The 13362-nt window shown below is 39.4% G+C and overlaps 1 protein-coding gene and 1 pseudogene across 6 annotated transcripts in view; both read left to right on the forward strand.

Moving 5' to 3' along the window:
* LOC138930100 (RNA polymerase II subunit A C-terminal domain phosphatase SSU72-like) overlaps positions 1-8442 on the forward strand; it is a 114609-nt pseudogene extending 106167 nt beyond the window's left edge.
* FGF13 (fibroblast growth factor 13) overlaps positions 1-13362 on the forward strand; it is a 581564-nt gene that overhangs the window by 155596 nt on the left and 412606 nt on the right. The gene's annotated exons all lie outside the window — the stretch shown is intronic.

The following is a 13362-nucleotide window of genomic DNA, read 5'->3' on the forward strand; positions in this document are numbered from 1 at the left end:
TTTGTGAGGGAGAAAGTGGTCTTCCCGTCCTATTCCTCCGTCATCTTTACAGTTCCTCTCCGCCTGCTTTTTAAAAAAGGATCACCAAGGGGTCTGGAGAGTGGGCAGCTGGATCCTACTAGAAAATGCCATCCTTGTTGAATCAATGCACTTGAATTGAAGCTGTGTCCCCAGGGCCAGTCAGCATCACACTGTCCTATCCTTTTGTAGCATAAGAAATCAATTCCCCAGAGCAGCTCAGGTGCAGCAGTATAGGAAAAACACTCCTGCCATTCCACACAACCCCACCTCTTCAAATCTACACATTTCAGAAAGACCATTCTTTCTCCTCTTCCATGTCGTCAAATCAACACCCCTGTGTGAGACACTGTTTTCTTCATGGGCTGAGGTCCTCCTCTGATACTTCTGGGCAGACCTCACAGGCACAATTTGTTACCTGGGCCATGTGACCTCACTACCTCCCAGGCTTTGAGTTCTCTGAGTTGTCAAAAGATCAGGTCAGGGCCCTGAGGAAAAACTGGGAATTTTTCTCCTCCAGGGTTCCCAGGTGAGAATCAGAGTCCAGATTCTTCTTCACCTCTGAAGTATTCAGATTGGTGTGGAATCAAACTCATTAATCTCTGTACTTGCCAAAGATGGTGGGTTCTTCCCTTCCCACCATGGTGGGTTCTGTTCCCTTTTCTTTTTTGGTTCTGGTGAACTTGAAAAACAGATGCTGCTTCAGGTAAACAGTTCGGTATCCACATGAGTGCAAATTATGCTTCCATACCATTGCATTTATTCCAATGATTGCACTGATTGTGTTTGACCATACGATAATTAGGCCACATTCAGATCACAAAAGGGCTTCCTTGATAGCACAGTTGGTAAAGAATCCACCTGCAATGTGGGAGACTTGGGTTCAATCCCTGGGTTGGGAAGATCCCCTGAAGAAGGGAAAGGCTACCCACTCCAGTACTCTGGCCTGGAGAATTCCATGGACTATATATAGTCCATGGAGTCGCAGAGAGTCGAACACAACTGAGCGACTTTCACTTTCCCTTTCAGATCACAAATCCCCATTCAACACATTTTGGGTTTTCTAATCCAGAATACACTAATGGCCTATAGAGTGCTTTCGTATTAGGTGACCAGAAAAGTGTTGTTCTTTCTACTGGGGAGGTGATAATGAGGGATAGTGGGCTGCAGTCCATAGGGTCACAAAGAGCTGGACATGACTTAGTGACTGAACAACAAGAATAACAAAATAATCATCGAAGAGCACTTTTTCTTATAAGGAATGTTTGCTTGTCATTATAGATTCAAGGTATGTAAATGAAAGTATTGGGTTGGCCAAACTGTTTTTTCCGTAACATCTTATGGAAAAATGTAAATGAGGTTTTTTTGCCAACCTTATAACTGGAGAGATACATATATACCATTTGCCATTGTTTTGGGATAGGTAATTTAGTACTCAGGTATGTACAGGTTTGACATGAAGTTATCCATTACACAGTCATGGGAACATTTGCCAGAAGAGAAAGTCAGATTCAGCCTGTGGCCAAATTGAGAGTCTTTTCTTTTTCATCCATTCTCTCTGATTTCAGTTCTTTCTTCCATTTAATCGTGTGAGCACCTCAATCAACTCTGAGCCAGGTGAAGAGTGTGCAGTCAAACATGTTGACTGAGGGATGGACTGGGCAAACGTTACCTTCCCCATAATGGACCTGTGGGCATTTAAAAAGAGGACTGCATGGAGAGAACTATCCTTAATGGGAAGTAACAATGTCCTGATGGTGGCTTTTGAGGTACTAGCAGGTAACTGCTGCTTCTGCCCCTGATGAAGGCTGTCCCTAGACAAGAAGTAATTGCCAATGAGTGACTAGGTGAAACTGAGAATAGCGCCCCTTGAGCTACCAGTGGAATTAGGCAGTGTCTGTTGGAAGAGGGCCACTGTTCTGACAGGTAGGGGCAAAGGAACAGAGGAGTAAGGGAGAGTGGGAAGGTAAAATCTGGGGAACAGGAGGGATTTAGGAGAGATTGAATCCAAGTCCTGTGTCTACTTCATCCATCTAACAGATGGCAGCAGTGATGCTCTTGGAGCTTCCATTCTAGTCAAGAAGACAGACCTCAATCAGATGCTTCACGCATTCACCAAAGAGGTATTGCACTTACTACATAACAAACATGGTGGGTGCTATGAAGAAAAAGTACATGTTATGAGAGACCTGACCTCATAACAGGAGTGTTGGTGAACTTCACTGATGGAATTTCTTGATCCAAAAAAGTAAGACTTAAGGTGAGATATCAGAAATGAGTATAAAGAATGAAGAGCTATTTAGGCAAGGGTGTGTAAAAGGAACCTTCCCCAAAGAGGGATGAACAGGTATAAGGAGATAATCCAGTAGGTTCTAGTACATTACCTGAAGGCCAACATGTCTGAAGCAGAGCACATGACGGAGGGAGTGAGTAAAGCTGAGGCTGAAGAGATAGGAAGGGGGCAGCCCCTTCCAGGCCTACCTCTTCATGGTAAAAAAAAGAAAGTGTTGAAACATTTTTGTAATAACAGTGTTAAGCCATTAGTAGGTTTTCAGTAAGATAATGTTTTAATTAGTCGACTCCAGCTATAGGAGGTGGAGGATGGATCAAAGCAGGAGCCCCACTGGAGGTAGTGGGAGTCTTAGGAGGCTGCTGCAGTGACTAGACCAGGCACAGCTGTGACTTAGACTGGGATGGAAGCAGTGGAAGAGAGAAATGAATGTACTGTGTGACCTTGGGCAGATCTTCACCTCTCTGAACCTAAACAGGCTTATTTTCCTTCAGGTTGGGCCTGTCATATCTAGTGATTTAAGAGCACGCTTTGCTCGCTCACATCATCTGCCTGCTATAACCTCTCTTGAGATGGCAACTATTCATCGAAATCTTCCATCCACATTTGATATCTGAGGGAAAGACAGAGCTAGCTTTGAATTCTTCTGAATTGTATTTATTGCAATTCCTTAAGGTTGGTGGGCTAGATGAGTTGTACATTTTGGTGATACAGATGACTTTGAAATGAGTGAAGAAACACTGCCAAACTGCCACACCTGTTATTCCTCTGATCCTAATGTACTGAACAAAAGGACTAACACACGTCTCCCCTGTATTCAGCAGTAATTAAATACAACTACACTTATTTAGGAAACTGATAACAGTAGAGAAATGTAGTGTCAGCTTTCTGAGAAGAGACAGTCCAAGGACTACCTTTTGTTCTTAGAGTTAAAAACACTTCCAAACAAAACTAAAAAGAAAATGCCTTTCAGGGTTATGATATCTTTCCTCCAAGCCTTTGAAACTTGGCAAACATTTCTTGCCAGCTCATCACACTAAGCTCTGTTGTAAACTTACACAAAACTTACACAAGCTTCATTCAGTAGGGGACAAATGGCTCTGTGAGTAAAGTTTTTGATTCTAGGTGTTCCAGCAACATTCCTGGTGAGAGTAGGAAAACATCGAAACTAGATGCCTAAAACTTTCAAATGGCTTGGTTCCATGTGATTGACCTTTGTTGTAGCTAAGGTTCTCCGGCAGAGTACTTTGTCCTAGACATCTTTGGTGATGGCAATGATGGGGAGCTAGCAAGTGAACAGGAGATGGCAAGAGGGAACACTGACATTTTAGGAATCAGTAAACTCAAATGGACTGAAATGGTCGAATTTATTTCAGATGACTATTGTATCTACTACTGTGGGCAAGAATCCCTTAGAAGAAATGAGTAGCCCTCATAGTCAATAAGAGTCCAAAATGCAGTACTTGGGTGTAACCTCAGAACAACAAAATGAGCTCTGTTTGTTTCCAAGGCAAGCCATTCAATATCACAGTAATCCAAGTCTATGCCCCAGCCACTAATGCTGAAGAAGCTGAAGTTGAACGGTTCTATGAAGACCTATAAGACCTTCTAGAACTAACACCCACCAAAGATGTTCTTTTCATCATAGAGGACTGGCAATCAAAAGTAGGAAGTCAAGAGATACCTGGAGTAAAAAGCAAGTTTGACTTTGGAGTACAAAATGAAGCAGGGCAAAGGCTAACAGAGTTTTGCCAAGAGAATGCACTGGTCTTAGCTAACACCCTCTTCCAACAATACAAGAGAAGACTCTACACATGGACATCACCAGATGGTCAATACTAAAATTAGATTGATTATATTCTTTGCAGCCGAAGATGGAGAAGCTCTATACAATCAGCAAAAACAAGACCAGGAGCTGACTATGGCTCAGCACATGAACTTCTTATTGTAAAATTCAGACTTAAGTTGAGGAAAGTAGGGAAAACCACTAGACCATTCAGGTATGACCTAAATCAAATCCCTTACGATTATACAGTGGAAGCGACAAATAGATTGAAGGGATTAGATTTGATAGTGTTCCATTGTACAGGAAACACTGTACAGGAGGCAGTGATCAAGACCACCCCCCCAAAAAAGAAATGCAAAAATGCAAAATGGCTGTCTGAGGAGGCCTTAGAAATAGCTGAGAAAAGAAGAGAATCTAAAGGCAAAGGAGAAAAGGAAAGATGTACCCATGCGAATGCAGAATTCCAAAGAATAGCAAGAGAAATAAGAAAGCCATCTCCAGTGATCAGTGCAAAGAAATAGAGAACAACAGAAGGGGAAAGACTAGAGATTTCTTCAAAATGTCCATATGGTTTTCAAGTCAGGAACAAGACTGACAAGGATATCTGTAGTCACTGTTTTTATTAAGCTTTATAAATGAGATCCTAACCATCTCATTGGGAAAAGGAAAATATAAGGGTTGAAAACATTTTTATTTTCACAGATGGGATGATTGTCTACACAGATAATGTACTAAAATATGTAGACAAATGAGTATAGCTAATATAAGGTTCCACAAAGTTTCTGGGTATAGGCCCAATATATAAAAATCAATAGTGATCCTCTTCAACAGGAAGAATCAAGGAGAAAATGTTATAAAGACAAATTCTGTCAACCAACATGGCATCCAATATTGGTATCTCTTTTCCCATGCTTCACTTGTTTCAGGTCTTATGTTGTTTTTGTAAGGTTTGCCCCTCTGCCCTCAGTGTACTTGGATCAAGAAGTTTGTTCTTCCTTTCTTCTAGGCCCTCTAAAAAGAAATTAACTAATTTAGACCAAAGAACAAGTGAAGAGGAGAGAGGATCATTGGGAAGAATTTAGAGAATATTCCTACCCAGTGGTTTCTCTTACAGGTCCGTATTGACTTTGCTATAGCTACTGCTTCTGTACCAGCTTATTCAAAATTCATTTTATTCCTATCTCTAAGTAAAGGACTTGACAGCTCATTAAAGAATGTACTCCTTCAACTTGAGTGTATTCAAGCAAGAAATCTATCAAGTTACTTTCTTTTCATTACTACAATGGACTACTACTCACCATATAAACCAAAATAATGCCATTTGCAAAAACATGGATGCAACTAGAAATTATCATACGAAGTGAACTAAGTCAGAAAGAGAAAGACATACCATGTGATGTCACTTATATGTGTAATGTAGAGTATGACACAGATGAACCTATCTATAAAACAGGAACAGACTCAAGGACATAGAGATCAGACTTGAGGTTGCCAAGGAGGAGGAGGGGAGAAGGAAGGACTCGGCATTTGTGGTTGGTGAATATACACTATTACATGTAGAACTGGTAACTAAGAAGGTTCTGCTGTATAGTACAGAGAACTTCATCCATTCTCCTGAGATAAATCATAATAGAAAAGAATATTTTAAATATGTATATCTTTATTTATTTATGTAAAACTGAGTTATTTTGCTGTACAGCAGAGATTGGCTCAACATTGTAAGTCAATCCTACTTCAATTTTTAAAAAAGAAGAAACACTTCATATATATAAAAGAACCCAGATAAAGTATGTTTGCATGTGTATGTGTGTGTATGCTCTCTAAACTAATCATCCTCTAGGGACAAAAAAACCATGACTTTGAACAAGTATATGCTTTAAATGAAAATAAAGGACCAAAACATATTCTAAAGAATAAGAAGAAAAAGCTTTGTATTTGTAACTACTATGATAGAGTGAGTCCCTGGTAGGAAAAGTGGAAGCTTTCATAGGAAAAAATATCATTTCTGAAACATGGAAACACTGTCACACTAACTAAAACACAGTCTCTGAACATAATAGGAATTATCCCACTTTGTTTAATGAAAGGACAAAATTGACTCTATTTTAGTGAGCTCAGAGTGTCAGCTACTTTCAAGCACACAAGCTCTATGTCCTTAGTTATTTATGTAATTTATGAATAAATACTAGAATTAGAGTTTATTTGCAAGATAAATTGCAAAATTGGAATGGAAAAAAAAATTCCATTTACATAGTAGCAACACCCATAATAAATTTGGAGCTGTACCTAACAAAATGTATGTCTTTTAAGGAAATATTATGAGCTTGTATTGAATTCCATAAACAGTGAACAAAATTTAAATAATAGAAGATATAAACCATTTAAATTGTTTGAAAGATTCAATATCATACATAAATCAATTCTCCACAAATTAACTTTCAGTTCAGTGCAATTCCAATCAAACTCTCCAACAGTTTTTTTTTTTCCCCTAGAACTTGGCAAACTTGCCCTAAAATCTACGTGGAAAGAGGGTAAAGATTAGTCAAGATTCTCTACAGACGAAAAACAATATGAGACTAGCTCTATAAGATAGTAAGGATTGTTATTCACTTATATTAACAAAAATGTGATATTAGTACAAGGACAGACAAGTGTACCAATAGAACAAAATTGAAATTCCAGAACCAAACTCATACATATATGAGGACTTGGTTTATGACAGAGGAGACATTACAAACCAATAGAATAATTCTGGGAAAATCGGTTATGTAGATGGTAAAAAAATTCCTACCCTATACTATACAGAAATGTAAACTCAAGATGGATTAAAGATATAAATGTTAAAAGCAAGAATTATTTGTTCCTGAAAAAGACGAAGACTACCTTAATGATCTCAAAGTAGGGAAAGGTTTCTTAAAAACACAAAAGGGAAACTATACAAGATAGATACATTTGCCTTCATTAAATGTAAAGACTAGTTGATGAAGTATGTACCACAAAGACAATTTTAAATAATGAGCCACAGGTTGGTGGGAGCTATTTTTAGCTCTTATAAATAAGGAAGGATTAACATCTAAAATGAGAGGGGACATTAATATCTAGAGGAGAAGGGGACGCCAGATGATGAGATGGTTGGATGGCATCACCGACTTGATGGCCATGAGTTTGAGTAAGCTCTGGAGTTGATAATGGGCAGGAAAGCCTGGCGTGCTGCAGTCCATGGAGTCACAATGAGTCGGATATGACTGAGCAACTGAACGGAATATCTAGAAGCTGTACTCTAAAAATCATTGAGAAAGACCGATATTCATTAGAAAAATGTACAAAGGATATGACCAGGCATTTTACAGAGGGATAACCTGATTCAACTATGGTAGTGGTGGTGGTTTAGTTGCTCAGTCGCGTCTAACTTTTGCGACCCCACAGGCTGTAGCACCCTTGGCTCCTCTGTCTATGTGATTTCCGAACGAAGAATACTGCAGTGGCCCTCATCTTGCCGCCCAGCAATCTGGACCTGCGCGAGGAGCCTGCCAGGACACGTTATACATGCCCACACCATAAGTCCTGATACTCTACGTTGCCGGCGCTGCAGCTTCCGCTTCCAGGCGTTGAGCCCACCATTTTGCTTTTGTGGAAGCGCCCGGAGTCCAGAAGCGAAAGTTCTGAGCTGGGAGTCTCGGTGACCGTAGCCGCAGTCATCTTTGCCACTGCGCCTCGGTGTGATATGCTCGAGCAACCAGAACCAGAGCGTGGAGGTGCACAACATCCTCAGCAATCGAGGATTCAGCGTCTGGTCCTTCGGAACAGGACCAAACGTGAAGCTTCCAGGACGAGCACGCGACAGGCTAAACGTTTATGATTTCAGAACCACATATGACAAGATGTACCAAGACCTTCTTAGGAAAGACAAAGAACTCTATATGCAGAATGGCGTTTTACAGATGCTGGAAAGAAACGAGTATCAAACCCAGGCCAGAGAGGTTCCAGGACTGCAAAGATCCATTTGACCTCATCCTCACCTGTGAAAAGCAAGTGTATGATCAGGTGGTGGAAGATATGAGTACCAGGGAGCAGGAGACCTGCCAGCCCGTGCATGTGATCAACGTGAACAACCTGGAAACCCACAAGGAGGCTACCCTGGGGGCGTTCATCATCTGCGACCTGTGCCAGTGGGTCCAGCTCATGGAGGGCATGGAGGACAGGATTGGCGAGCTGCTGCAAGTGTTCGAGGAAAAGAGCGGCAGGAGCTTCCTGCACACCGTCTGCTTCTACTGAGCCCAGCCTGACATCCGGCCCACTGCCCACTTGAAGCTATTTTCTTGAGTTTCCTTTTGGTAGTACTTTTTCGTTTCTGATACTTGTTTTTACTTTTAGGTATTCTGCCGGTGGACGTTAGCAATACCCAGTAAATGGTACTGTATGCAGTGTGAAGATACGGAAATGCCAGATCAGAAAACAAACGTTTTTCCCGTCCCACTTTCCCTTATGAGTAGAATCTTGACTGTAGTTTTTTTTTTTTTTTTCCTTTAACCGAAAAAGATAAAATGGTTGATAGCACATTTCCCCCAAGACATCTGCCTCTCACTGAGCGTCCCTTTTCCGGCTTCCCTAACTGCTTAGAATGTAAGAATTCCTGAATAAAGCAACAGGATCCACTTTTAAAAAGGATCCTGGCATTGGCCAATAAATAGATGTGGATGGTCATTAGTAATAATATTACCAAAAGGAATACTGGAGTGGGTTGTCATTTTCTTCTCCAGGGGATCTCCTTGACCCAGGTATCGAACCTGGATCTCCTACATTGCAGGTGGATTCCTTACCAGTTGATCCACAAATGAGAAAAGGTTCTCAACCTCTCAAGTAATGAGGAAAAGGTAAGTTACAATAACTTTCACAAGGGTCAAATTAGCAAACATAAAAAGACATTGACCCTTGTCTTTCACAAGGGAGGGTCAAATTAGCAAAACTTAAAAAGCATGATCATGCCAAGTGGTCATACCACAGAAAGATGCGGGGAACTTGAAGTTCTGGTGGGAGTATAAATTTATACACCTCTTTTGGAGAGCACTAGAAATATCTAGCAAAGATGTGCATGCCTTATTATGGTCCCAAATTTCCTCTTCTAGATATTTACCAGGGAGAAATCCTTGCATGTGTGAGAAGACATAAACCAGAATGTGTAATGCTCTATTAAAAGTGAATGGCCAAATATGAGAATGAATTAGTATTATCAATGGCACTTTGAATAATTGAATAGTATTCACCCATTCATCAATAAAGTTGAATCTGGAAAATGGACAAAGTGATCTGGAAAAGGATGTGTGCTACATTTGTGCAAAAGAATAGGGAAATGGACATTGCCATGCCAAGGGGTTTCTTGGGGCCTTTGGGTTTTGGGCCACACATAGTTCAGAAGGTTCCCCTGAGGAGATGGTTGGAAAAGTTAAGTCCTATCTCCTGGAGTCTGATGAATCTGAAGTGGAGCAGGCAGACCCTCCTGGACAGTTTCACTTAAAATATTCTCTAAGTTATTGTTCTTATCTTGAAGAAATCTTTCTTTCCCTTATAGAAAAGCCTGGTGTCATACCATCCATTATTGTGGCAGTGACTCAGGTATGCAGTGTGGTGGCTCTCTGCTGGGGAGAGTAGAAGGGTCAGGTGACTCAGGATTTTAGATGAAGAGGCTGAGTTTATCGCTGAGACAAATTCTGTCTTTTCTTCCCTCTCTTTATGCATCACTGAAAACTGAAAGGGTTCAGTGATTATTTTTTTAATCACCTAACTTTGGGTTGGTTTTTGTGCAAGATTAAAAAGTCTTTCCTTAAATATTCAGCAGAGTTTTCAGACCTTGACTGTATTAATAATGAAAGTGATGCTTAGATGCTTAAAATACTTTCTCCCCTCCTCATTTCCCTTTTTTCCCCTATCTTAGAACATAAAAGATGAAGGCAGTTCTGAAGAGTAACTTTTCAGTTGATTAATCCTCTTGAACTCAGTATAGCTTTCAAAGGGAGAAAGGGCCACCAGCAAAGATCAAGTCACGACCTCATCTCATGTGTCTACCCAGGCTTCTGTTGCCATCGTTTAGGTGGTAGGATTCATGGGTCCTGGTGTTTGATCTAAAATCCTCTCTGCATGTATGATAGGATGTGACTGGATTGTGTGTTTATTTGAATTTTTCTGTCCATTCTGGGAACCTGTAACTACATACATTTGTTGAGATACAGCATTGTGCTAATTACAGAAACTATTGTGTTATCATTATTGATGAATAGACTTTTTTCATCTTATTTTGGTATACTTTGCACATTATATGGCTCTGTATGCATACTCTTTATTTTTTTAATATAAATTTATTTATGTTAATTGGAGGCTAATTACTTTACAATATTGTATTGATTTTGCCATACATCAACATGAATCCACCACGGGTTTAAATGTGTTCCCCATCCTGAACCCCCTCCCACCTCCCTCCCCATCCCATCCCTCTGGGTCATCCCAGTGCACCAGCCCCGAGCATCCTGTATCATGCATCGAACCTGGACTGGTGATTCATTTCACATATGATATTATACATGTTTCAATGCCATCCTCCCAAATCATACCACCCTCACCCTCTCCTACAGAGTCCAAAAGACTTCTGTGCATCTGTGTCTCTTTTGCTGTCTCACATACAGGGTTATCGTTACCATCTTTCTAAATTCCATATATATTCATTAGTATACTGTATTGGTGTTTTACTTTCTGGCTTACTTTACTCTGTATAATAGACTACAGTTTTATCCACCTCATTAGAAGTGATTCAAATGTATTCTCTTTAATGGCTGAGTAATACTCCATTGTGTATATGTACCACTTCTTTCTTATCCATACATCTGCTGATGGACATCTAGGTTGCTTCCATGTCTTGGCTATTATAAACAGTGCTGCGATGAACTTTGGGGTACATGTGTCTCTTTCAATTCTGGTTTCCTCAGTGTGTATGCCCAGCAGTGGGATTGCTGGGTCATATGGCAATTCTATTTCCAGTTTTTTAAGGAGTCTCCACACTGTTCTCCATAGTGGCTGAACTAGTTTCCATTCCCACCAACAGTGTAAGAGGATTTCCTTTTCACCACACCCTCTCCAGCATTTATTGCTTGTAGACTTTTGGATCGCAGCCATTCTGACTGGCATGAAATGGTACCTCATTATGGTTTTGATTTGCATTTCTCTGATAATGAGTGGTGTTGAGCATCTTTTTATGTGTTTGTTAACCATCTGAATGTCTTCTTTGGAGAAATGTCTATTTAGTTCTTTGGGCCATTTTTTGATTGGGTCATTTATTTTTCTGGAGCTGAGCTTCAGGAGTTGCTTGTATATTGTTGAAATTAGTTGTTTGTCAGTTGCTTCATTTGCTATTATTTTCTCCCATTCTGAAGGCTGTCTTTTCACCTTGCTTATAGTTTCCTTTGTTGTGCAGAATCTGTTAATTTTAATTAGATCCCATTTGTTTATTTTTTGCTTTTATTTCCAATATTCTGGGAGGTGGGTCATAGAGGATCCTGCTGTGATTTATGTCAGAGAGTGTTTTGCCTGTGTTCACCTCTAGGAGTTTTATAGTTTAGATCTTTAATCCATTTTGAGTTTATTTTTGTGTATGGTGTTAGAAAGTATTCTAGTTTCATTCTTTTACAAGTGGTTGACCAGTTATCCCAGCACCACTTGTTAAAGAGATTGTCTTTTCTCCATTGTATATTCTTGCTTGCTTTGTCAAAGATAAGGTGTCCATAGGTGCGTGGATTTATCTCTGGGCTTTTTATTTTGTTCCATTGATCTATATTTTTGTCTTTGTGCCAGTACTATACTGTTTTGATGACTGTGGCTCTGTAGTAGAGCCTGAAGTCAGGCAGGTTGATTCCTCCAGTTTCATTCTTCTTTCTCAAGATTGCTTTGGCTGTTTGAGGTTTTTTGTATTTCCATACAAACTGTGAAATTATTTGTTCTAGCTCTGTGAAAAATACCGTTGGTAGCTTGATAAGGATTGCATTGAATCTATAGATTGCTTTGGGTAGTATATTCATTTTCATTATATTGATTCTTCCAATCCATGAACATGGTATATTTCTCCATCTATTTGTGTCCTCTTTGATTTCCTTCACCAGTGTTTTATAGTTTTCTATATATAGGTATTTTGTTTCTTTAGGTAGATATATTCCTAAGTATTTTATTCTTTTCATTGCAATGGTGAATGGAATTGTTTCCTTAATTTCTCTTTCTATTTTCTCATTATTAGTGTATAGAAATACAAGGGATTTCTGTGTGTCGATTTTATATCCTGCAACTTTACTATATTCATTGATTAGCTCTAGTAATTTTTTGGTGGAGTCTTTAGGATTTTCCATGTAGAGGATCATGTTATCTGCAAACAGTGAGAGTTTTACTTCTTCTTTTCCAATTTGGATTCCTTTTATTTCTTTTTCTGCTCTGATTGCTGTGGCCAAAACTTCCAAAACTCTGTTGAATAGTAGTGGTGAGAGTGGGCACCCTTGCCTTGTTCCTGACGTTAGGGGAAATGCTTTCAGTTTGTCACCATTGAGGATAATGTTTGCTGTGGGTTTGTCATATATAGCTTTTATTATGTTGAGATATGTTCCTTCTATTCGTGCTTTCTGGAGAGTTTTTTTTTTTTAATCATAAAAGGATGTTGAATTTTGTCAAGAGCTTTCTCTGCATCTAATGAGATAATCATATGGCTTTTATTTTTCAATTTGTTAATGTGGTATATTATATTGATTGATTTGCAAATATTGTAGAATCCTTGCATCCCTAGGATGAAGCCCACTTGGTCATGATGTATGATCTTTTTAATGTTGGATTCTGATTGCTAGAATTTTGTTAAGGATTTTTGCATCTATGTTCATCAGTAATATTGGCTTGTAGTTTCTTTTTTGTGGCATCTTTGTCAGGTTTTGGTATTAAGGTGATGGTGGCGTCATAGAATGAGTTTTGAAGTTTACCTTCCTCTGCAATTTTCTGGAAGAGTTTGAGTAGGATAGGTGTTAGCTCTTCTCGAAATTTTTGGTAGAATTCAGCTGTGGATCCATCTGGACCTGGGCTTTTGTTTGCTGGAAGATTTCTGATTACAGTTTCAATTTCTGTGCTTGTGATGTGTCTGTTAAGATTTTCTGTTTCTTTTTGGTTCAGTTTTGGAAAGTCATACTTTTCTAAGAATTTGTCCATTTCTTCCAAGTTGTCCATTTTGTTGGCATATAATTGCTGATAGTAG

The sequence above is a fragment of the Ovis canadensis genome, chromosome X, assembly GCF_042477335.2.
Source record: "Ovis canadensis isolate MfBH-ARS-UI-01 breed Bighorn chromosome X, ARS-UI_OviCan_v2, whole genome shotgun sequence".
Classification (NCBI taxonomy): domain Eukaryota; kingdom Metazoa; phylum Chordata; class Mammalia; order Artiodactyla; family Bovidae; genus Ovis; species Ovis canadensis.